The sequence below is a fragment of the Symphalangus syndactylus genome, chromosome 5 (assembly GCF_028878055.3).
Source record: "Symphalangus syndactylus isolate Jambi chromosome 5, NHGRI_mSymSyn1-v2.1_pri, whole genome shotgun sequence".
NCBI classification, from domain to species: Eukaryota; Metazoa; Chordata; class Mammalia; order Primates; family Hylobatidae; genus Symphalangus; species Symphalangus syndactylus.
The window spans coordinates 75,768,982-75,792,161 of record NC_072427.2 but is presented as its reverse complement, the minus strand read 5'-3'; the positions used below and the strand labels follow the sequence as shown (position 1 = coordinate 75,792,161).

General features: G+C 39.5%; 1 protein-coding gene across 1 annotated transcript in view; it reads right to left on the bottom strand.

The window, feature by feature from the left end:
- Window positions 1-23,180, bottom strand: part of LOC129483183 (septin-7-like) — a 123,163-nt gene that overhangs the window by 53,149 nt on the left and 46,834 nt on the right. The gene's annotated exons all lie outside the window — the stretch shown is intronic.

Sequence of the window (23,180 nt, the reverse complement as noted above, 5' to 3'; positions counted from 1 at the left end):
CTCTAGGGATTTATATTTTAGAGGCCTAAAACAAAAGTAAAAGTAGACTTAATTCATTCTGTTTCCCTGTCTTTTCTCTTCTTCTTCCTTTTAGCCTAATCACCAAATATTTATTTTTGGTCACTGGGCTAGGTGCCATGGAACAAGAGATGAATAAGACATAGTCCCTGCTATCAAGAGGTTTATCATCCAGTGGTAGAGATAGAATAAATTAAAAAAAAAATGTGTTGTGGCTTTTTCATAAAAATATGTACTTATGGGGAAAAAAAAGGAAGCAGTTAGTTATATATGTTAGTCTGCTTTGTCTCTTTTGGATGGTAGTTTAGATAATTCTGAGCTTATATTTGCAAAGTGGACAAAGTGAAAAGAGTGTTCCAGGTGGAAGCAACAACACAAACAAAAGCAAAGGCTTAAAATAACAGGTGTGTGCTGAAACCCACCCCATGGAAGTAGGCCATGCTTCATAGCATAAGCAGGCCCAGGGAACTCAGTTTGTGACAGCAGGGAGAAATGGAGGTGTAGGCGAGGGTGGTTTTCCCTGCTTCATGGGTATATACTGCAGTGGTACCTATGGCCGGCTCAGGGATAAGGGGTGGAAAGTGAAGGGAGTATGCTTGCTTTCTCTCTCCATCACACCCTGAGTTTTCACTGTAAGAAGGAAAGGAATGAGGGAGCCTCTATTCCCTGTCTTTCAGAATGGGCCACCAGTTCTCTTCACCACCCCCAGCTTATACTCTTCTAGAGTGTATCTTTAACCACTGGGTCTGTTTTTATCCTCAGAACCTGAAGGAAAAATACTTCATAGCCCTCTGCACAAAGGCTTGACCAAATTATGATTTATAGGAGGGGCTGGCTTGGCCTCAGGAAGGGAGCATTCATTTTGATAACATCCAGAAGTTGGAACTTTTCTGTAGATGTGAGGACACGTGGTCTGAGGCCCCATATGTGCAGGCTTTGTTTTGGGGTAAAATGGCAGTCAGATTCCTCCTTGAGGTCTGTCTAAGGGTTCCTAGCAAAGGGGAGCCAGCTCCCTCAAGTCTTACTCCTCCAGGTCTACCCTGACCTCCCTATAGAGCTTCAGCCTCTCACTTGCCACCTCCTAAAAATCCTTTCCCTAAACAAGCCCAGTCTCATTCCTGCCCCTCAAACAGATGCCCAGTGAATTTGGGCCCAGTGAGACTCAGGTCCTCTTCTTCCTACAGGACTTAAAGCAAATTAAGGGAAATCTTGGCAAGTCTTCTGATGATGCTGATAGATATATATGTGTCTGGAATTGGTGGGTTCTTGGTCTCACTGACTTCAAGAATGAAGCCGTTTTGACAGGGTGCTCATTGGTGTGTTTACAATCCCTGAGCTAGACACAAAGGTTCTCCAAGTCCCCACCAGAGTAGCTAGATACAGTGTTGATTGGTGCATTCACAAACCCTGAGCTAGACACAGGGTTCTGATTGGTGTGTTTACAAACCTTGAGCTAGATACAGAGTGCCGATTGGTGTATTTACAATCCCTTAGCTAGACATAAAGGTTCTCCAAGTCCCCACCAGAGTAGCTAGATCCAGAGTGTCGATTGGTGCGTTCACAAACCCTGAGCTAGACACAAGGTTCTGATTGGTGTGTTTACAAACCTTGAGCTAGATACAGAGTGCCGATTGGTGTATTTACAATCCCTTAGCTAGACATAAAGGTTCTCCAAGTCCCCACCGACTCAGGAGCCCATCTGGCTTCACCTAGTGGATCCTGCACTGGGGCCACAGGTGGAGCTGCCTGCCAGTCCCGCGCCATGTGCCCGTACTCCTCAGCTCATGGGTGGTCGATGGGACTGGGTGCCATGGAGCAGGGGGTGGCACTTGTTGGGGAGCCTTAGGCTGCACTGGAGCCCACGGTGGTGGGGGGAGGCTCAGGCATGGCGGGCTGCAGGTCCCGAGCCCTGCCCCGTGGGGAAGCAGCTAAGGCCCGCTGAGAGGTTGACCACAGCAGCTGCTGGTCCAGGTTCTAAGCCCCTCACTGCCCAGGCCTGCTGGCCACTCCGAGTGCAGGGCCCGCCAAGCCTACGCACTCGCCCGCCAAGACCACACCACACGCAGCCCTGGTTCCCGCCCATGCCTCTCCCTCCACACCTCCCAGCAAGCTCAGGGAGCTGGCTCCAACCTTGGCCAGCCCAGAAAGGGGCTCCCACAGTGCCACAGTGGGCTGAAGGGCTCCTTAAGTGCTGCCAAAATGGAAGCCCAGGCAGAGGAGGTGCCGAGAGCAAGCGACACCTGTGACGGCTGCCAGCACGCTGTCACCTCTCATATAGAGGCTTTCCAGAATTTCACTCAAATATTTGAACTCTCCTGGAAAGACATTCGGTTACTTTTGAATCAGAACCTGATGGCCACTGAGAAGCAGGCTGCTCTGCAAGCAGCGGAGAGATTTGGGGATGAGCTTTGTGTTGCATATAGTGTCAGAAAAGGGGGCAAATATTATCCAACCAGAAGAGAAGCAGTACCAGTGAATGACCCTAAATGGCATCCCAATGACGAAGTGGAAGGCTGGAAGTGGAAGGCTGGAAGACACTTTCAAGTGTGAGAAATGGAAGGCTTATGCAGAACTAGGACCATGCCTCTCAATTATACTAAATTGTCCATGATCAACCCGGGATTTGATGGAAATCCCACTGCCTTCCTGGAAAGGCTAAGAGAGGCCTTGGTAAAGCACACCTCTCTGTCTCCTGATTCAGTCAAGGGACAGCTAATCTAAAGGATAAATTTATTACCCAGGCAGCTTATGACATCAGGAGGAAGCTACAAATACAGGCCCTGGGACCAGAGAGTACTTTAGAGGACCTTCTGAAAGTGGCTCCCTCAGTCTTTTATAATGGAGACAGTAAGGCCCAGGAAAGAGAGAGGAAATACAAGAAAGAGACAGAAGCTTTAATGACCACCAGGCAAGCTCACAAACCCCACAATTCCCAAGGTGCACCTGTTACCTGCTAAAGATATGACAAGAACAGTTATCTCTCTTCTAAAGTTTATCCGCTCTCATACAAGGTTTAATTTCTTTCACCAGGGTGTGTTGTTGTTAGTATATTTCACTTCTTATCTCTGTAATCTGGCACTAAATTCCTTGTATAATACACATGTTTAACCCATGCAGCTGGAGCATGAGATGTGAATGTGGGAAAATTAAGAGAAAGGAACTAGAGAGGTAAATTAGGGCAGTTTTGAATAGCTTTGTCATTTTAGAAGTCTGGAGTTTGTGCTAAAGAGACTGGAAAGCTGTACAAGTACTTCTCGTTTTGTTTAGTAATATCACTTTTGCAGCCATGTGGAAGATGGATTGCAGAGAGGTTCAGGCAGAAAGAAGGGGAGGAGAGAGACTTACAATTATCCAGGTAATAATGAAGATCTGTACTAAAGCAGTAGCTATAGCAATACAGTAATGAGAACCCACATCAAAAGATTATTTAAGGAAGTTACAACAGCATCCATTGGGTGGAAGGAAAAAGAGGTCACCAAAAATTGTTTTTCTTATGTTCACCAAGACTCAAAGGCATGTAGCCAAAATTTGCAGCTTCCTTTTTTTGTTTTTTTGCAACAAAGTCTCACTCTGTTGGCCATGGTGGAGTGCAGTAGCATGATCTTGCCTCACCACAGCCTCTGCCTCCTGGGCTTAAGCAATTCTCCTGCCTCAGCCTCCTGAGTAGCTGGGATTACAGGCATCTGCCACCACACCCGGCTACTTTTTGTATTTTTAGTAGAGACAGGATTTCACCATGTTGCCCAGACTGGTCTTGAACTCCTGACCTCAGGTGATCTGACCTCAGGTGATCCACCTGCCTTGGCCTACCAAAGTGCTGGGATTACAGGCGTGAGCTACCATGCCTGGCCTCTGCTTCCTTTTAATAATTGGTTGTATATTAATGATCTTTTATTTATGTAAAAGATATGAAAAGATTCTCTGTAATTCCTCTGCATTGCAGGGATAGGATGTCTTCCCGCCCTTTCCCTTCCCTCCCTCCCTCTCCTCCTCTCCCTTCCCCTCCTCTTTCTCTCCCTTCCCTTCTCCTCCCCCTTCTCATCTCCTCTCCCCTCCCCCTTCCCACCTCCTCTTCCCTCCCCCTTCCCACCTCCTCTCCTTCCCCATTCCCCCCTCCCCTCTCTCCTCTTACCTTTCCCTTTCTCTCCTCTCCTCTCCATCCCATCCCGTCCTGTCCTGTTCCATTTTTCTCTATTCCTGTCATCTTTATTGTTGTTGTTTGTGCTGGGAAAATCTGTGCTGGGAAAAGGAGTTTGGGCCAATTTGGGAAAAAGAAATTTGTTTCTTTGTATATCCATTTATTCATTCAACAAACATTTATGTAGTACCTACATTATGTTCCTGGGAAATGAAGAGAAAATGACTGGATCCATGGCCTTAACTTGACTATTTTACAGCATAGTGGGGAGAAGATATAGGAACGACTACAATACAATGTAGTAATTCCGTAACGAAGGTATGTATGAGCTGCAGAGGAAATGCAGAAGATAGTAAGTACTTGAGGCCAGACTTGCAAAAAATGAGTAATTTTCTGTGGGGAGAGGAAATCAGACAGAATAAATACATTTTATATTCAAAATTTCAGACAAATTAGGGAACCTGGCATGTTGAAAGAAAAAATAATGTCTTAGAACGACCTGAGGAAGATAGATGAGGGGTGAAACCGTTGAAGCTAAGTGAGGGCCAGATTGGGAGAGGACTTCATGACAAAGTTTTTAAGAGCTATGATCTGATCAGAATTGCATGAGCAGAATAAAGAAAAGGAACTAACATTAGTTAAGCATGTGTGCTAGCTCTGTAATGACTATTTTTACTCTTTTTCTCTTTTTTAAGAGATGTGGATCTCTCTCTGTTGCCCAGGCTGGAGTTCAGTGATGCAATCATAGCTCACTCCAGCCTCGACCTCCTGGGCTCAAGCAATCCTACTATCTCAGCCTCACCAGTAGCAAGGGCTACAGGCACATGCCACCATATTTGGCTAACTTAATTTTTTTTTTTTTTTTAAGAGACAGGGTTTCACTATGTTGCCCAGGCTGGTGTCAAATTCCTGGCCTCAAGTGATCTCACACCTTGACCTCCCAAAATGTTGAGATTACAAGCATGAGCCACCACACCCGGCATGTGATGACTCCTTTGGAATATAATATCTCAGTATGATCCAGTGGGAAGAGCACAACTTTGAGTCTAGAGAAACTTGGGTTCAAATCTTAGATCTTTTTCATTAAGAGCTGGGCCAATTCTTTAAGTTCTTTGAACTCCTACCCTCTTCATAATGTTTAATACATAACCTGCAGGCGTGTTATAAAGAACAGATGCTAGGTGTAAAATGAATAACATAGTAAGTATAGCTATATTGTTACTACTAATAAACTTTGTTAAAGCCAAAATTCAAAGCCATGCTTCATTCCAAAGAACACACTTAACACGGACCTAGTCAATAGGAGGCTGCAGCCCTTTGGCCAGATTGCTTTGTTTAGCACTTTGTTTAGCACACTTTGTTTAGCACACAATTCATTTTGAGTACACCAAATTAACCCTGAGAATTATATGGGAGTTGTGATCTAAAAGCTGTGTTTTTGTGATATATTTACAGCAGTGAGGATGTAAGTGTAAAAATAACTTTTTACCACCATGAAGCATGAACCAGCCAAGAAGTAGAGCCAAAATAGAAGGAGGCAGAGCGAGGAAAAGGAGAGTAAGTCCTAGTTCAGCTGCACCTAAGTCAGCACAAGCAATGAGCTTTTTTTAGGTAAGTGAGCTAAATACTAGTAATAACTACAATAATAACAATAGCTTTTCTTTAACTCAACTTGCATTGAGTCTTCAGTCACTTGTATCCAATAGTACACCGACTAATTAAATTGGAATGAGCAACCTAGAAGCTCACTTTGGAATAGCAATAATGTAGAGTTGGAAGAGTTTTCATCAATAAGGGAAAGAAACTAAATATGAGGAAGTGAAGACAGTCCATGTAGACTGCTTGTTCTAGAAGCTGATCTATTTTTAAAAAAGTACAAAGGAGAAGGTTCAGTAGCTAGAGTGGAGGCAGATTGAGGAAGTATTTATTCCTAAGATGGGAGAGACTTGAGCATGTTTATGCACAAAGGGAAAGATGCCAGTGGAAAGGAAAAGGTTGATAGTACTGAGAACAAAGTGGATAATTAATGGCAGAAATCCAGACGGACACAGAATATGATGACTATTTCTGTTGCCATGAAATCTCAAGTAAGGTCTAGGGTCTGCTCAGATGGTAAATTTGACTAAAAGTGTTCAATATTTTTATTTTTTATTTATATATCTATTTTGGCTTTTCAGCATGTCTAATATTTTGATGTCTCCTTTAATCTTGTCTACTGTCCTAAAATCAAGTGAAGTCTGATAATACCCCACTGTCCCCACCAAAAGCAAACAAACACAAAAATAAACAGAACTAAACTAAACCTCTCTATTCAAACTAGTAGAGATCTTCATGGCCAAAGAATACCCCAGATTACTAAAGGCGTCTCAGAACAGTCATTTTGCAGGCTTTTAGTTTCTGCTTTACTTTTTTGCCTGCAATTTTGCACAATCAAATGCACAAAAACAATGGGAAAGGGGATTACGTCAAATGTACGAAAGAAATGGCAGGAATCCAGTGGGAAAGACATGCCCTCCACATTTGGCAGGAGGCGTGCTGGGAGGCAGTGGCTTTGCAGAGTGATGAGTCACACTTGAACAGAGGCTCTGGAAGGAATTAGTTCAAGAGAAGGCTGGAGAGCTCCCTGAAATGTATGAGTGCCTCAGGCCATTAGCAATGTGTGTGTGATCACAGTGAGACAAAGGAAACCCTGAGATCCGCAGACTTTCTTTCAGGAACCAGCAGAGTGTCCCTAGCTGCTCTTTCCTCCCTGGTGGGTGTAAAACCACAGCCCTTCTGTTTTAGTGGGAAAATGTTTCAAGAGGACCACTTTTTAGAAAACTTTGTCTGGGCCAAAGAATGTAATATGAGTGTAAAATACGTAAATAGATAAAGCAAGCCATGACTCTGAAGGAGAGATTTGATCTGCTCAAAGGTCAATTGGGCCACAAAATTAATGAGCTTGAGAAGGACAGGACAAGAGATGAGAGAGAAGGAATCTGTGTGTTTAACTCTGAATCAATTAACAAAAACAAGTAAGTGTCTGACTGGCAGCAAATTAGCTAGCATATGGATGAACTCTAAAATAACCAGGCATAGAACAAAACCAAATTTAAATATCAGACTTATCTATTGAACAGTATTGCAAATATCAAATGCCTTGCACTATAAATCTAAAGCTCCCAATTCTTATGCTAGTAAACTGCTGAATATTTAATACCTTGAGCAGGGTGGACCACCTTTTTGAAATAATGTTAAAAGTAAATAAATATAAATATCTACATAAATAACAGCTATGCTACTGATCCTGTTTATGTACAGTTTCATGGCATTCATGTAACTTTGAGAACAGTAGTAAAATTCCAGTTCTACAAGAGTGAATTTATAGTTTAAGCTTGTGATATAGAATAACAACTCTTTGTTACACTGTATGTTCAGATTTGTCCAAAAAATAAAAGAGAAGTGAGGTTTTCATAGGCTGAATTATCAAAATGTCACCTAAAACCCCACAAATTGGTTTTTAAGTGAAGTGCTATGAAATAAATAAAATTCTCTAGTAGGCAATGCCATTGAGTTTGTCAGTTAGTTTATAAAGTATTGCGTGATAGAGCATTGTGTTTCTAAAGCATTAAATAATAGATCAAATGCTATGGCTATTGAAGGATGGATCAGTGCTGGATCACCTAAAATGGATTAAAAAAAACTGCTAGTGTAGAGGCAGTTGTGCAATAATGTCAGAACGCAAGTTCAGAGTGTGCCAAAACATCTGCTAATTTCTAGCTGTTATAATATAAAACTTACTTTTTTCATTTCAAAAGACCAAAAAGTACTTGAGATGAGAGAAGGGAAATGTCTTCACTTTGGGGACTTACAGCGAAGACACAAAGCCCTTACAATACAATTGTGATAAGATGACTTGAACATTTCATTATTCTACTTTCATTTACTTAGGAGAATAACCTTGACACTAAATTAATGTAGAATAAAATGGAAGTTTCTACAAAGTGTAAACATCTCTACCATGTGACTAGAATGATGTCAGCAAAACTAGTGATCTCAGGCCAACAGTGAGCTGTGGAAGGTTGTCCTCTAACAGCAATTGAAGAGAATGGGCTGGTTTGGCTTTGACTTTTAAAAATTACTAGAGATGTGTGTTCTATGTCTCTCCTGCCATTTGAAAGGCACGTGTGTACATGAGAGCTGATAGTGTCCATTCTCCTTTTGCATGATAATTCTTGGCCCTTTGCCTGGTTTACTTTAGAGTTTGTATTACCTCATTATTTATATTTTTCTCCAATGTCCTGCTCTGAAGAGCTTTTCCTGAATGTGATTCTTCTGTCTCTGTCTTCAGAGTTGGCCGTGCAGAAATCTAATAATGTCAAACCATTGCCCTCGAGGATGTGATAATAATGACTTTTGCTTGGAGATGGCAACCAGTTAATGCAATATACTCAGGAGGGCTTTTGAAAGACTGCAATACAACTTCCCCATTTTACAGATAAAGAAACTGAGGTATATTTAAAAATGGAAGAAATAACAATTTTAATGGTCAGATGCCAAAATATTAAGGTAAATGAGAACAGCTGACATCTGCTATGCACCACATCCTGTGGGAGATGCTAGGCTTTTTAAGTATGTTAATTCTAATTATTCCATTAACTTTGTAAATTAAACGGGACTGTTTCCATTTGTTGCTAGGGGCCAGGACTGGGATTTGACCTCAAGCCTGTCTCCTTCCAAAGTCTGTTCTTTATCATATCACACAATGCTGCCTCCCCATTGAAAAGATAAGTTTATTATGTTTTTAAGTAGTAGATTGCTTCTTAAAGCATTTTATTAACTATTGTTTTATCTTCAAAGAATCTTTTCAGTTTAATAGGTATTGTTAACTTTTTGTTATAGAAAAAGAAACTGAGGTAAATGAAGACCGACTGACTTTGCTTACAAAGGTCAATCACATTATGGGAAATAAAATTCAGGTCTTTTGTGTTGAAAGACTGTGCCATTTACATTGTCTATTTCAAGTATTCATTTTTGGATAAACCCAAAGCAGTTAAGGTCAATGACACATGTATAGGGATTTCCACAAATAACCACATAATTTTACATGCCATTACCAAGAGTGTAGGTAAGAGGTACTATTGTATACTGTAAAGAAAAATACAATTAAATGTTTCCTGACAGCAGGAACCCTACATCCTCAACAACTAACATAGTGCCTTGGCAAATAGTAGGTATTCAATAACTATTTGCCAAATGAATAAAGAATAACTTAATAACATTCACAGTTAGAGGGAACTCATTAGTGAGGATAAAAGTGAATAGACAACATTGATTTGCAGTTGAAACTGTAAAGCTGCAACTTCTTAGCTTGTCTGTTAGGCCACTGACGAAAATGAGAGAATACCTTCTCTCAAAAAGCTTCACTGGGAAAATATGGTCTGAGAAATAATTTTTAATTTGAATATGCACAAAATCCAAATTCATCTATACACTAAGAATTCCATAAGTGGTATATCCACTATTCAGTGGATACACCAAAAATGGCCATATGTCCTAAGAATTTGTTCTTTCAATCAATAAACAAATTTTGTGGAGTGCCTATAATGTGTTAGTCATGGTTCTAAATAGTAGAAAAATGGCAGTAAAAAAAATACAGAAAAATGTTTCCCTCATAAACCACACATTCTAGTATAAGAAGTGAGAATAAACAAACAGTTAAATATATATTATATCAAAACAATGAAGAAAACCAAGCAGGAAATTAGTACTGGTGTGTATATATATGTGTCTATATGTAAGTAGGTGCAGTTTTAAATACAGTAGTGTAGGAGTCCTCACACAAAAGGTGACATCTGGCTGGGCGCGGTGGCTCATGCTTGTAATCCCAGCACTTTGGGAGGCCGAGGCGGGCGGATCACGAGGTCAGGAGATCAAGACCACGATGAAACCCCATCTCTACTAAAAAAACAAAAAAAATTAGCCGGGCGTGGTGGCGGGCGCCTGTAATCCCAGCTACTGGGAGAGGCTGAGGCAGGAGAATGGCGTGAAGCCGGGAGGCGGAGCTTGCAGTGAGCCGAGATTGCGCCACTGCACTCCAGCCTGGGTGACAGAGCGAGACTCCGTCTCAAAAAAAAAAAAAAAAAAAAAAAAAAAAGATGAAGGAAAACTTAACTGACACATTTGAAGATATAGAGTGTTTTCCCTGTGACTGACCTGTTAGTCCGGTGGGCCTAATGAATGGTTTTAGGAATTGGAGAATATTAGGTGACAAGGTCAGGTTAGGAGATGTACAGAGCGATATGGGTTTGGGGTCCCAGAGACGGGTAACTACCTAGGAGTCAAGTGCTTCTCTGATTAATATAAACAATAATAATCGTAAGCAAATCATATGGACAGGGTTGTGAGTAATGGAGATGAGGGAGGAGGAGATGGGAGTATTGCCAGGAATATAGAGAGTGCTGGAGCATTTGTTATGTGAGGCCTAGACTTGCCCAAATTTTCTTCTTTTTCTAGATGGTAGATTTTTTTGGAACTTTCCGCCTGACTTCAGTTTTCTTGTAGTGTACTATATAATAGTCAATAAGTAAATATTTGTTGAAAAAACAGAATAGAGAAATAAATATATGATTCTAGAAGATGATAAAATGATGAATGCAGCTTCATGGGAAAGGGGGTGGAGTAACATGTGGCAGACCAAGACTCCCATTAAAAACAACTAGAAAAGCCGCGTAAGATCATAATCAATTTGATGATGTTGTAAAATCAGTTTGATGAGCAAGTAAATATAGAAGGACTAAGTCAGGAGATTTGGATTTGGAGTGCATGGATCTTGTGGCTGATTTTCTCATCAAAACAATTACTAGATTCTGGAGCTGCACAGGATTGAAGACAGCAAACAAACTGATGTCCAATATCTAATAGTTCTTGAAGTAACTCGCGATCCTCCCTCTTTTGGGGATATATAGTCACTGGAATGAATAACCAAGGACCCTGTGGGAGGGACATAAGGGAATCATCACAGTACACTCTTGCCATTATGTTACAGGGTTCTTCTTACTGTGGATCTCTGGGGCCTAAATAATGGCCCTCCAAATCTGAAAGCTCCAAATCTGAAAATTGTCTCAGACCTGATAACTGAGCAAGGCTTACGGTATTTTATTTGGGAAATCGCCCTCATCTCCCTACCCCTCCATTCATGCTTTGTTGTTTTTGTTGATTTGGAGCAGAACCTTTCCTGGCTGCGTATTTCTTTTACTGATAGGGATGGCATACCCTATTAATGGTCTGCATGGCTCCCTGTGAGTCAAGCTTGCTTTGCTTGGCTCCTACTTCATTCATCTTTCAACCTTGCTGGTCATTATAATAATTGCATAACCATAATGCTAATGATAATTGCTTAACTTATTATTAAGCCCTGCCACTTGGTCTCTATTATTGGGATGGGGAAGCCCAAGCATCATCTTCATGGTTATAAACGAGCCCAGCTCTGTGACTGCCTTTCCTACTGACATTTCTACCTTGCAGAACAAAACATCTTCTGAATATTTTAGTAATGCTGGTGCCCCTCATGTCAACGCCTACCTGAGGGCCTTCGTGAACATGTGGTCCTCTGGGCCTTCTTGTGGAATATAATTTTCTGATGGATGATGGGTCTTTCAGCCTTATATAATATATTTATTTGACATGTGCCCATTTCTTCCAGCCTCTCTTTCCCTTCCTATACTATCCGTCAGAATAATTCAAGCTTTTCCACCTTGCTGAGAGTTTTTCACTCCTTTTTCCAGACTTCTATGAGCCAAGCAGTGACTTTTCCGCCATCTCCGATGTCCTAACTAGAGCGTGTAGTCCTGCTATAATTTGAATGTTTTGACCCCTTCAAAATCATGTTGAAACTTAATGCCCAATGCGACAGTATTAAGAGGTGTCACCTGTGGGAGCTGATTGAGTAATGAGGGCTCTTCCCTCAGGAGTATGATTAGAAGCCCCTATAAAATGACATGACAGAGGGAGTTCACCCCATTCTTGCACATTTCAGCCCTTCTGCCATGTGAGGATGGGTAGATGGTATCACCTGTGAGAAATGGGCTCTCATCAGGCAGTGAACCTGTGGGCACCTCGATCTTGAGCTTTCCAGCCTCCATAACTGTGAGAAATAAGTTTCTGTTTTTTATAAATTACCTGGAGACTTCTGGTTCCAAACTGGTGGCATAGACACAAGCTGGCTTTACTCCCCAACCCCCTTTCCCCCAGAAGACCAAAACCAAATATACAGCACTGAGATTATCAACGGCAATATATCAAAACTCAAATGTGAGGGTAAGTCAATTTCCTGGGTCATAGATAATTAAAAAAAAAAAAAAAACTCAGTGGATGGTAAGAGAATCAGATTTTTATATTTATGACACCCCTCCCCTCACTCTGCCTGGCACCAGACATGTGGAAACCTTTCCCCAACTCATGGCTTCTACACTGGAAAAGTGAGAATAAAGTGAACAACCAGCTTTCCCACCATCTTGGGTTCTTTAGCAGGTGACTCGTCCATGCCTCAACCCAGGAGAAGCATTCCGAGTGCCTGAAGTGAGACATATCCCTGAGGACAGCCAGAGACAATGCGGGGAAGTGAGACTACCAACTCCAGCCCTGGAAACTCTGCTCTGTAACTCTGTCAAAGGAGGTACCAAATCATAGTGGCTGTTTGGCAGCATCATACTGTAGGAAGTATGTTCCACAGGTCTCCTGGGCATGAACCACTAGCCAGCCTTTCCACATGGCTGGACCTCCCTTTGGGACCTCCCCAGTTCTAGATAGGCAGCACTCTGATTGGTTAGTAGAGCTGACAGAAATCTGGGCTTTAGGCACCATCTAGTGCCAAAAAGGAGGCAGTGACTTAGAGAACAAATGTAAGACATTCAACAGGTAAATTACAAAGATTCTCTAAGCAAACATAACCAATAGTAACCAAAACAAGGCAGACAGAGAAGTCTGGAATAAATAATCCTTAAATGCAAAGACATAGAACTATAGCCAGAAGAAACAATAGCAAAGAAAGAACGATGACCTCCCCAAAGAGACAAAGCAAGAAAATAGTGACTGACCCTAACAACATAGTAATATGTGAGCTCTCTGACCAAGAATTCAAAAGAGCAGTTTTAAGGAAACTCAGTTTCCTCAAATATCAAGTTTAGATATTTGTCCCCAACCAATTATCATATTATATTGTAATCTCCAATGCTGGAAGTGCGGCCTGGTGGGAGGTGTTTGGATCATGGGGGCAGATTTCTCGTAGCTTGGCGCTGTCTTCATGATAGTGAGTTCTCACAAGATCTGGTCATTTAAAAGTGTTTGGCACCTCCTTCCTCCATTCGCTCTCACTCCTGCTTTCGCCATGTGTAAAGTGCCTTCTCCCACTTGGCCTTCTGCCTTTATTTAAAATTCCCTGAAGCTTCACCAGAAGCCAAGCAGATGAACATACCATGCTTCCTGTAAATCCTGCAGAACCATGAGCCAGTCAAACCTCTTGTCTTTATAAATTATGCAGTCTCCAGTGTTTCTTTATAGCAATGCAAGAATAGACTGATACACTCAGTGATCTCCAATATAACACAAAAACAATTCAAAAATTTGTCAGAAAAATTTAACAAAGAGATCAAAATAACTTTTAAAAGTCAAACAGAAGTCTTAGAACTGAGAAATATATTTGCTGAACTAAAAGTTTATTAGAGGCTCTCAACAGCAGAATCCACCAAGCCAAAAAAAAAAATCAGTGAGCTCAAAGCCTATTTGAAATTACACAGTCAGAGAAGTAAAACAAAAAAGAATGAAAAGGAATGAAGATTTTTTTCCACAAAATATATAAACTTACCTCAAAAAACCAAATCTGAGAATTATTGATGTTCAAGAGGGAGTTGAGTAGGAGCAATGGGTAGAAAGTTTATTTAAAAAAAGGAATAATAGAAAACATTCCTAAATTTGAGAAAGAGATCAATATCCAGGTATAGAAAGATTAGAGAACACCAAACAGGGTTCAGCCCGAATAAGACTACCCCCCAAAATATAATAATCAATCTCTCAAAGGTCAAAGACAAAAAGAATTCAAAAAGCAGCAACAGAAAAAAAAGGCAAAAAACTTAGGAAGAAGCTCCAATTCATCTCCCAGCAGACTTCTCAATGGAAACCACACACACTTGGAAGTAGGGGGACAATATTTTCAAACTTCTGAAGAAAAAAAAAACCTGTCATTCAAGAATACTTTACCTTGCAAAGCTATTCTTTATATATGAAGGATAGAGAAAGTCTTTCCTGGATAAACAAAAGCTAAGAGAATTCACGGTTACCAGACCCTTCTTACAAAGAACTGCTAAGGGAGTTCTTCAAAGTTTTCTTTCCAAAAAATACACTAATGTGCACAAAGAAACATTTGAAGACATAAAATCCACGTGTGAAATTAAATACAAAAACAAACTCAGAATACTTCAATACTGTAATTGTGGCATACAGTCCCCTTACAATTCTAGTATGAAGCCTAAAAAATGAGTCAATAAAAAAACAATAATAGCTAAGTTAATGCAATATACAAATATGTACATTGAGACAACCAAAAGTCAAAATGTGAAGGAATTGAATTAAAGTGCAGAGAAGTTTTTAGTTTTTTCTTCATTTGCTTTTACTATTTTTTTGTGATATAAGTTATCTATTTAATGTAAGTTGTTATATCTATAAGATATTTTTGTAAGCCTCATAGTAACTACAATGCAAAACCCTAGAACAGATACACTAAAAATTAAAAGCAATGAATTAAAACATACTACCAGGGAAAATTACGTAGCCATGAAGGATAACAGCAAGAAAGGAAGAAAGAGAGGAGATAAAAAACAACCAGAAAACCAGCAACAAAATGTCTGTAGTAAGTCTTTACTTACTAGTAACAACACAGAATGTAAATGGACTCAGTTTTTCAATTAAAAGACATAGAGTGGCTGAATGGATACAGAAGCAAGACTCAAATATGCTGCCTGTAAGAAATCCATCTCACCTATAAAGACACACACATAGACTAAAAGTGAAGGGATGGAAGGAGATATGCCAAGCAAGTGGGAATCAAAAGGAACAGAAATTGCTATACTTACATCAGACTACAAGTCAAAAGTGACTACAAGTCAAAGAGAAATAAAGAAGGTCACTATATTATGATAAGTGGGTCAATACAGCAAGAAGATATAACAATTATAAATAGCTATGCACCCAACACCATGGCACCCAAGAATTCAAGCAAACATTAATGGAACTAAAGAGAGAGATACACTGGAATGCTACAGTAGGGGTTTCAACACCCTACTCTTAGTAATGGACAGATCATCTAGATAGAAAATCAATAAAGAGACATTAGAATTAGACACTAGACTGCAAAGACCTAACTGATATTTACAAAACATTTCACTCAATTGCTACAGAATGCACATTCCTTTCATCAACATGTGCAACCTTCTCCAGGACAGACCATATTTTAGGCCAGTAAAACAAATCTCAACAAATGTTTAAAAAGTAGAAATCATATCTAGTATCTTTTCTGACCACAATCAAAACTATAAATCAATAATAAGAGAAACCTTGAAAATTACACAATCACATGAAAGTTAAACAACATGCTTCTGAATTACCAATGGGTCTATGAAGAGATTACAAAGGAAATTTAAAAGTTTCTTGGAACAACGGAAAATGGAAATACAGCACACTAAAATCTATGGGAGACTGCAAAACAGTACTAAAAGGGAAGTTTATAACAATAAATGCCTACATTTAAAAAGTTGAAAGCCTTCAAATAAACAACCAAACAATCCACTTCAAGGAACTAGAAAAGCAAGAACAAACCAAACCCAAAATTAGTAGAGGCAAAGAAGTAACAAACATAAGTACAGAAATCAATAAAATTGAGAAAAAGATACAGAAAATCAAATATAAAACAAAAAATTCTTTTTTAAAAAAAGAGAAAATGGACAAACCTTTACCTAGACTAACACAAAAAGGAGACAAGAACCAAATAGATAAAATAGAAATAAAAAGGGGACATATGAGACAACAGAAATACAAAGAATTATTAGAGAATATTATGAACAACTATATGCTGCTAACAAACTAGAAAACCTAGAGGAAATGCATAAATTCCTGGACACCTACAACCTGTCCAAATTAAACCATGAAGAAATAGAAAACCTCAACAAACCAACAATAAGTAATGAAATCAAAGCTGTAATAAAGTCTCCCATCATTGAAAAGTCCAGGACCTGCTGGCTTCACTGCTGTATTCTACCAAACATTTAAAGAAGAACTGATGCCAATGCCCAAACTCTTCAAGAAAATTAAAGAAGAGGAAATACTTTCAATCTTATTCTGAGGCAAACATTACCCTGATACCAAAACCAGACTAGAACACACACACAAAAAAGAAAACTACTAGCCCGTATGATTGAGAAACATAGATGCAAGCATTCTCATGAAAATACTGCAAACGGAGGCCAGGCGCGGTGGCTCACACCTGTAATCCCAGCACTTTTGGAGGCCTTGGAGGGCAGATCATAAGGTCGGGAGTTCGAGACCAGCCTGACCAACATGGTGAAACCCTGTCTCTACCAAAATTACAAAAATTAGCTGGGCTTGGTGGTGTGCGCCTTAATCCCAGCTACTCAGAAGGCTGAGTCAGGAGAATCACTTGAACCCGGGAGGCGGAGGTTGCAGTGAGCTGAGATCGTGCCACCGCTCTCTAGCCTGGGCAACACAGCAGGACTCCATCTCAAAAAGAAAAGAAAATACTGCAAACTGAATTCAAAATATTAAAAAGATCATCTACCATGATCAAGTGGGATTCACCCAAGGGAGGCTGAACATAGGATGGTTCAACATGAACAAATCAATAAACATGAAACACCACATCAACAAAACCAAGACAAACACCATATTATCATTTCAATAGATGCTGAAAAATCATTCGAGAAAATTCAGCATATCTTTATGATAAAACCCCCAACAAAGGTATAGAAAGAACGTACCTCAAGATAATAAAGGCTGCATGTGACAAACCCACAGCCAGCATCATATTAAAAAGGGAACATTTAAAAGCCTTTCCTCTAAGATCTAGAACAAGACAAAGGCAGCCACTTGTATCACTTTTATTCAACAATATACTGAAGTTCTGGCCAGAGCAATTAGGCAGGAGAAAGAAATAAAGGGCATCTAAATTGGAAAGGAAGAAGTCAGATTGCATGAAGATGATGTGATCTTATATTTAGAAAAACCTAAAAACTCCACCACAAAACTGTTAGAACTGATAAACAAATTCAGTAAATTTGAAGGATACAAAAATCAACATACAAAACCAGTGGTATTTATATACACCAGTAGTAAACATTCTATAAAAGAAATCAAGAAAGCAATAACTTTACAATTGCTATAAAGAATATAAAAGACCTAGGAATCAATTTAAAGAAGTGAAATATCTTTACTAGAAGAACTATAAAACATTGATTAAAAAAATTGAAGAGGGCACAAAAAATGGAAATATATCCCATGCTCGTGGATTGGAAGAATTAATATTATATATTAAGATAATAATACTATCCAAAGCAATTCACAGATTCATTGCAATTCCTATCAAAATACCAGCGATGCTTTTCACGGAAGAGAAATTAATATGGAACCAGAAAAGACCCTTAATAGCCAAAGCTATCCTGGGCAAAAAGAATAAAGCTAGAGGTATCACCCTACCTGACTTTAAAATATACTACAAAGCTATAGTAAATCAGCATGGTAATGGCATAAAAACAAATACATAGACCAATGGAACAGAATAGAGGACTCAGATATAAATCCACCTATTTACAGTCAACTCATTCAACAAGGTTCCAAGAACATACAATTGGGACAGTCTCTTCAATAAACAGTGCTGGAAAAACTGGATAAACATATACAGAAGAATGAAGCTAGACCCGTATCTCTTGCCACATACAAAAATCAAATCAAAATGGATTGTAGACTTAAGTCTAAGACTTGAAACTATGAAACCACTGAAAGAAAATTGGAGGAAACACTCCAGTACATTGATCTGGGCAACAGTTTTTTGTGTAAGACCTCATAAGCACAGGCAACAACAGTAAAAATAGACAAATGTGATTACATCAAATTAAAAATCTTCTGCACAGAAAAGAAAATAATCAGCAAGGTGATGAAACAGCTCACAGAATGAGAAAATATTTACAAATTATTCACCTGACAAGGAATTAATAACCAGAAAATATAAGGAGTTCAAACAACTCAATAACAAAAGACCCAAATAATTCAACTAAAAATGGGCAAAATAATTGAATAGACATTTCTCAAAAAAGACATACAGATGGCCATATGAAAATATTGTCAACATAAATTATCAGAGAAATGCAAATTAAAACAATAATAACATACCATCTCCAACAACAGTTAGAATGGCTTTTATCAAAAAGAGGGAATAACAGATGCTGGCTAGAATGTGGACGAGGAGAACTCTATCTCCTCATACACTCTTGGTGGAAATGTAATAGCACAGCCACTATGGAAAATGGTATAGAGCTTTCCCAAAAAACTGAAAACAGAACTTCTATAAGATCCAGCAATTCCACTACTGGGTATACATCCAAAAGAAAGGAAATCAATTTATTGTCTAGTTGTCTGTACTCCCATGTTTATTGCAGCACAATTTACAATAGCCAAAATATGGAATCCACCTAAGTGTCCGTCTGTAAGTGAATGGATAAAGTACATATGGTAAATGTACACAATGGAATATTATTCAGCCACAAAAAAGAATGAAATTCCGTCATTTGCAACCACATAGGTGGAACTGGGAGTCATTATGAAGTGAAGTAGGCCAAGCACATAAAGACAAATATAACATATTCTCACTCATATGTGCGAGCTAAAAAGTGGATCTCATTGAAATAGAGAGTAAATTGAAGGTTACCAGAGGCTGGGAAATGTAGAGGGGAAAAGGAAACAAAGAAGGGTTTATGAATGAGTAAAAATATACCTTTAGAAAAAATAAAACCTAGTGTTCAGTAGGTTGACTATGGAAAACATTAATCGATGATACATTTCAAAATAGCTAGGAGAGAATAATTTGAATGTTCTAATGTAAAGATAAATATTTAGGTGACAGATATCCCAATTACCCTGATTTGACTACAGATGAATGCATCGAATTATATGTACCCCCAACTATATACATCTAATATGTATCAATAAAAAGAAGTGAATCAAATTACCCAGTGTCAGGTATTTTGTTGTATCAGTGGAAACAAACTAAGACAAGTCTTGTGCCCCAGAAAAGTGCATCTAAGTAAATAAATTATTGCTTATCTAGTCTTACATCATAGTTCCCTTGACCAAGCAACATCAGAATTCAATCCCAGGATTACTCACAGGGATCACCGTTGTATTCTTGGTGTGATTTTTTTTAGATTGATAACATATTCCTCCCTCATCAGGCCAAGCACATCCCCTACTAGGTTATGCTGGATTTAACCCTAATTATCATCCTCATAGCCATGTGAGTGGGGACAGATTCTGAGAGACACATCTGATACTTCACTGAGGAGAGATTCTTGCAGCATCTTCCAGCATAGTAGAAGTGCCAGCTCTTGCTGGGGCAAGATGAGCTACGTCTGCAAGCCCAAAGGCTCACAGAGAGTTGCAGAATTTACATTTCAATGTCCCCTGTCCACGTGTCTCAGAATCTCAGGTTTATTCATCTAGGCTGGGTTCTTCACGTAACAGGACTACTTTGGTTGAAATTTCGAATGTCTTTTTTTTTTTATTATTATACTTTAGGTTTTAGGGTACATGTGCACAATGTGCAGGTTTGTTACATATGTATCCATGTGCCATGTTGATTTCCTGCACCCATTAATTCGTCATTTATCATTAGGTATATCTCCTAATGCTGTCCCTCCCCCCTCCCCAAACCCAACAACAGTCCCCAGAGTGTGATGTTCCCCTACCTGTGTCCATGAGTTCTCATTGTTCAGTTCCCACCTATGAGTGAGAACATGCGGTGTTTGGTTTTTTTGTCCTTGCGATAGTTTACTGAGAATGATGTTTTCCAGTTTCATCCATGTCCCTACAAAGGACATGAACTCATCATTTTTTATGGCTGCATAGTATTCCATGGTGTATATGTGCCACATTTTCTTAATCCAGTCTATCGTTGTTGGACATTTGGGTTGGTTCCAAGTCTTTGCTATTGTGAATAGTGCCGCAATAAACATACGTGTGCATGTATCTTTATAGCAGCATGATTTATAGTCCTTTGGGTATATACCCAGTAATGGGATGGCTGGGTCAAATAGTATTTCTAGTTCTAGATCCCTGAGGAATCGCCACACTGACTTCCACTATGGTTGAACTAGTTTACAGTCCCACCAACAGTGTAAAAGTGTTCCTATTTCTCCATATCCTCTCCAGCACCTGTTGTTTCCTGACTTTTTAATGATGGCCATTCTAACTGGTGTGAGATGGTATCTCACTGTGCTTTTGATTTGCATTTCTCTGATGGCCAGTGATGATGAGCGTTTCTTCATGTGTTTTTTGGCTGCATAAATGTCTTCTTTTGAGAAGTGACTGTTCATGTCCTTCCCCCACTTTTTGATGGGGTTGTTTGTTTTTTTCTTGTAAATTTGTTTGAGTTCATTGTAGATTCTGGATATTAGCCCCTTGTCAGATGAGTAGGTTGCAAAAATTTTCTCCCATTCTGTAGGTTGCCTGTTCACTCTGAAGGTAGTTTCTTTTGCTGTGCAGAAGCTCTTTAGTTTAATTAGATCCCATTTGTCAATTTTGGCTTTTGTTGCCATTGCTTTTGGTGTTTTCTGTGGAATGCTGCAACTCCAACAATTAAGTCTTCAGCCTGTGCCTCAACTGTGTCTGCCCTCCCAACACAGTTGATAAAAGGATCATTGTGATCTATCAGAGCTTTACAGAGAAGCTATCTGGCTCTCACACAGCTACCAACTGCTTGTTAACAGCCTTCACTGTTTCTGATAAGCGTCAATATAACTTAGCAATAACTAGTCAACTCTTCTGAGTGTTTAAGCATTTTCTTCCCTGCCTCTTCCATATGTTTCAAATATCGACATCATTACACCTGTCGCAGCATGTCTTTCCACTAAAACATTTTCCCAGTTCAACACCAGAGAAATCTCTGCCAATTGAACTGGAACTTTGTGCCAGGAATTTTCCATGCTCACTTATTAGGGAAGACGGTGTCCTCTTCACCTGCTGAGAGGTCAGTGAGTGAGTCAGTCTTCCACATCCCCATCTTGAGACCTGTTTTCTTGGACTATCCTGATACTATTTGTGTTAATCCAGATACTGCAAGAAAAAGACATTAAGGCCATGTCTTTAAACTTGCAAGAGTTTAAAAGAGGAAATGCTTAAAGGCAAGAGGCCTGAGAAGCCTAAAAGGTCTGTCAGACCACAGATGGAGAGAGGAAAGAAAGTTCAGGTGGAAGCACGCTTGCAAGTCTGACCTTCAAGTGAAAGAGAGAAGGAAGAACATTAAAACCATGGAGGACTGTCTCTAGACCCTATGCTTTGCCTTATAAAAACATATGACATATAAAATATGAGTAGACCATGCTTTACTTAACATCAGGGAAATTAGAATGAGTATATTAGTTGATCCAATGCCTTTACAACAAAATATATATGCTTTCTCTTCCTGAAGTTTAATCATTCCATAATATTACCAATGTTTGCTTGTCTTTGCTCAATAACCTCCACTGTATGTCTTGTAGTGTATTTTGAAAACTGTAATATTATTATTTTGCTAGTTAGGTGAATGAAGATATAAAAAATTTACTTATTGTTTAGGCACTATCTGATTCACTCGAGAATCAACTCATGTAGACATGACTATATTAATATTAATTTATAAATAAGATTTCATCTTAAATCTCTGACTAAGCCTGAAGTTTATCTTAATTGAAAATTTAGACTCAATTTTAAAAAGTCAGTCAAAAAATAAGTCAAACTATAGGCTAGGAGAGGCATATCTGATAAAGACTGTTATCTAAAATATAGAAACAGGCCAGAGGTGATGACTCAAACCTGTAATCTCAACACTTTGGGAGGCCAAGTTGGGAGGATTGCTTGAGATCAGGAGTTCAAGACCAGCTGGGAAACCTAGGGAGACCTCGTCTCTACAAAATATAAAAAATATATATTAGCTAGACATGACAGCATTTGCCTGTAGCCATAGCTGCTTGGGAGGCTGAGGAGGGAGGATCAGTTGAGCCCAGGATGTCAAGGCTGCAGTGAGCTGTGATTGTGCCACCATGCTCTAGCCTGGGTGACAGAGTCACCTTGTCTCTAAAAATAAAAAAAAAATTAATTTTAATTTTTTTAAATCTGCTCATTTCAGATTTAGTAAAAAAACAAAAACAGGCCGGGTGCGGTGGCTCACGCCCCTAATCCCAGCACTTTGGGAGGCCGAGGCGGGCGGATCGTGAAGTCAGGAGATCGAGACCGTCCTGGCTAACATGGTGAAACTCCGTCTCTACTAGAAATACAAAAAATTAGCCGGGCATGGTGGCAGGCACCTGTAGTCCCAGCTACTTGGGAGGCTGAGGCAGGAGAATGGCATGAACCTGGGAGGCAGAACTTGCAGTGAGCCGAGATTGCGCCACTGCACTCCAGCCTGGGCGACAGAGTGAGACTCTGTCTCAAAAACAATAAAACAAAAAACCAAAAGCAAAAACTTCCCAAAATAAAATATACAATGAACTCTTAAAATCCAACAATAAAAAAAAAAAAAACAATTTTTTAAATGGGCAAAAGCCCTGAAGGTATACCTCATCAAATAAAATATTCAGATGGAAAATAAGCATAAGAAAAGATCCTTAACATCATATGCTGTTGGGGAATGTCAAAACAACAATGAGGTACCCTACACACCTTTTCAAATGGCCCAAATCCAAGACACTGACTATACCAAGTGCTGATGGGGGTGTAGAACAAGAATATT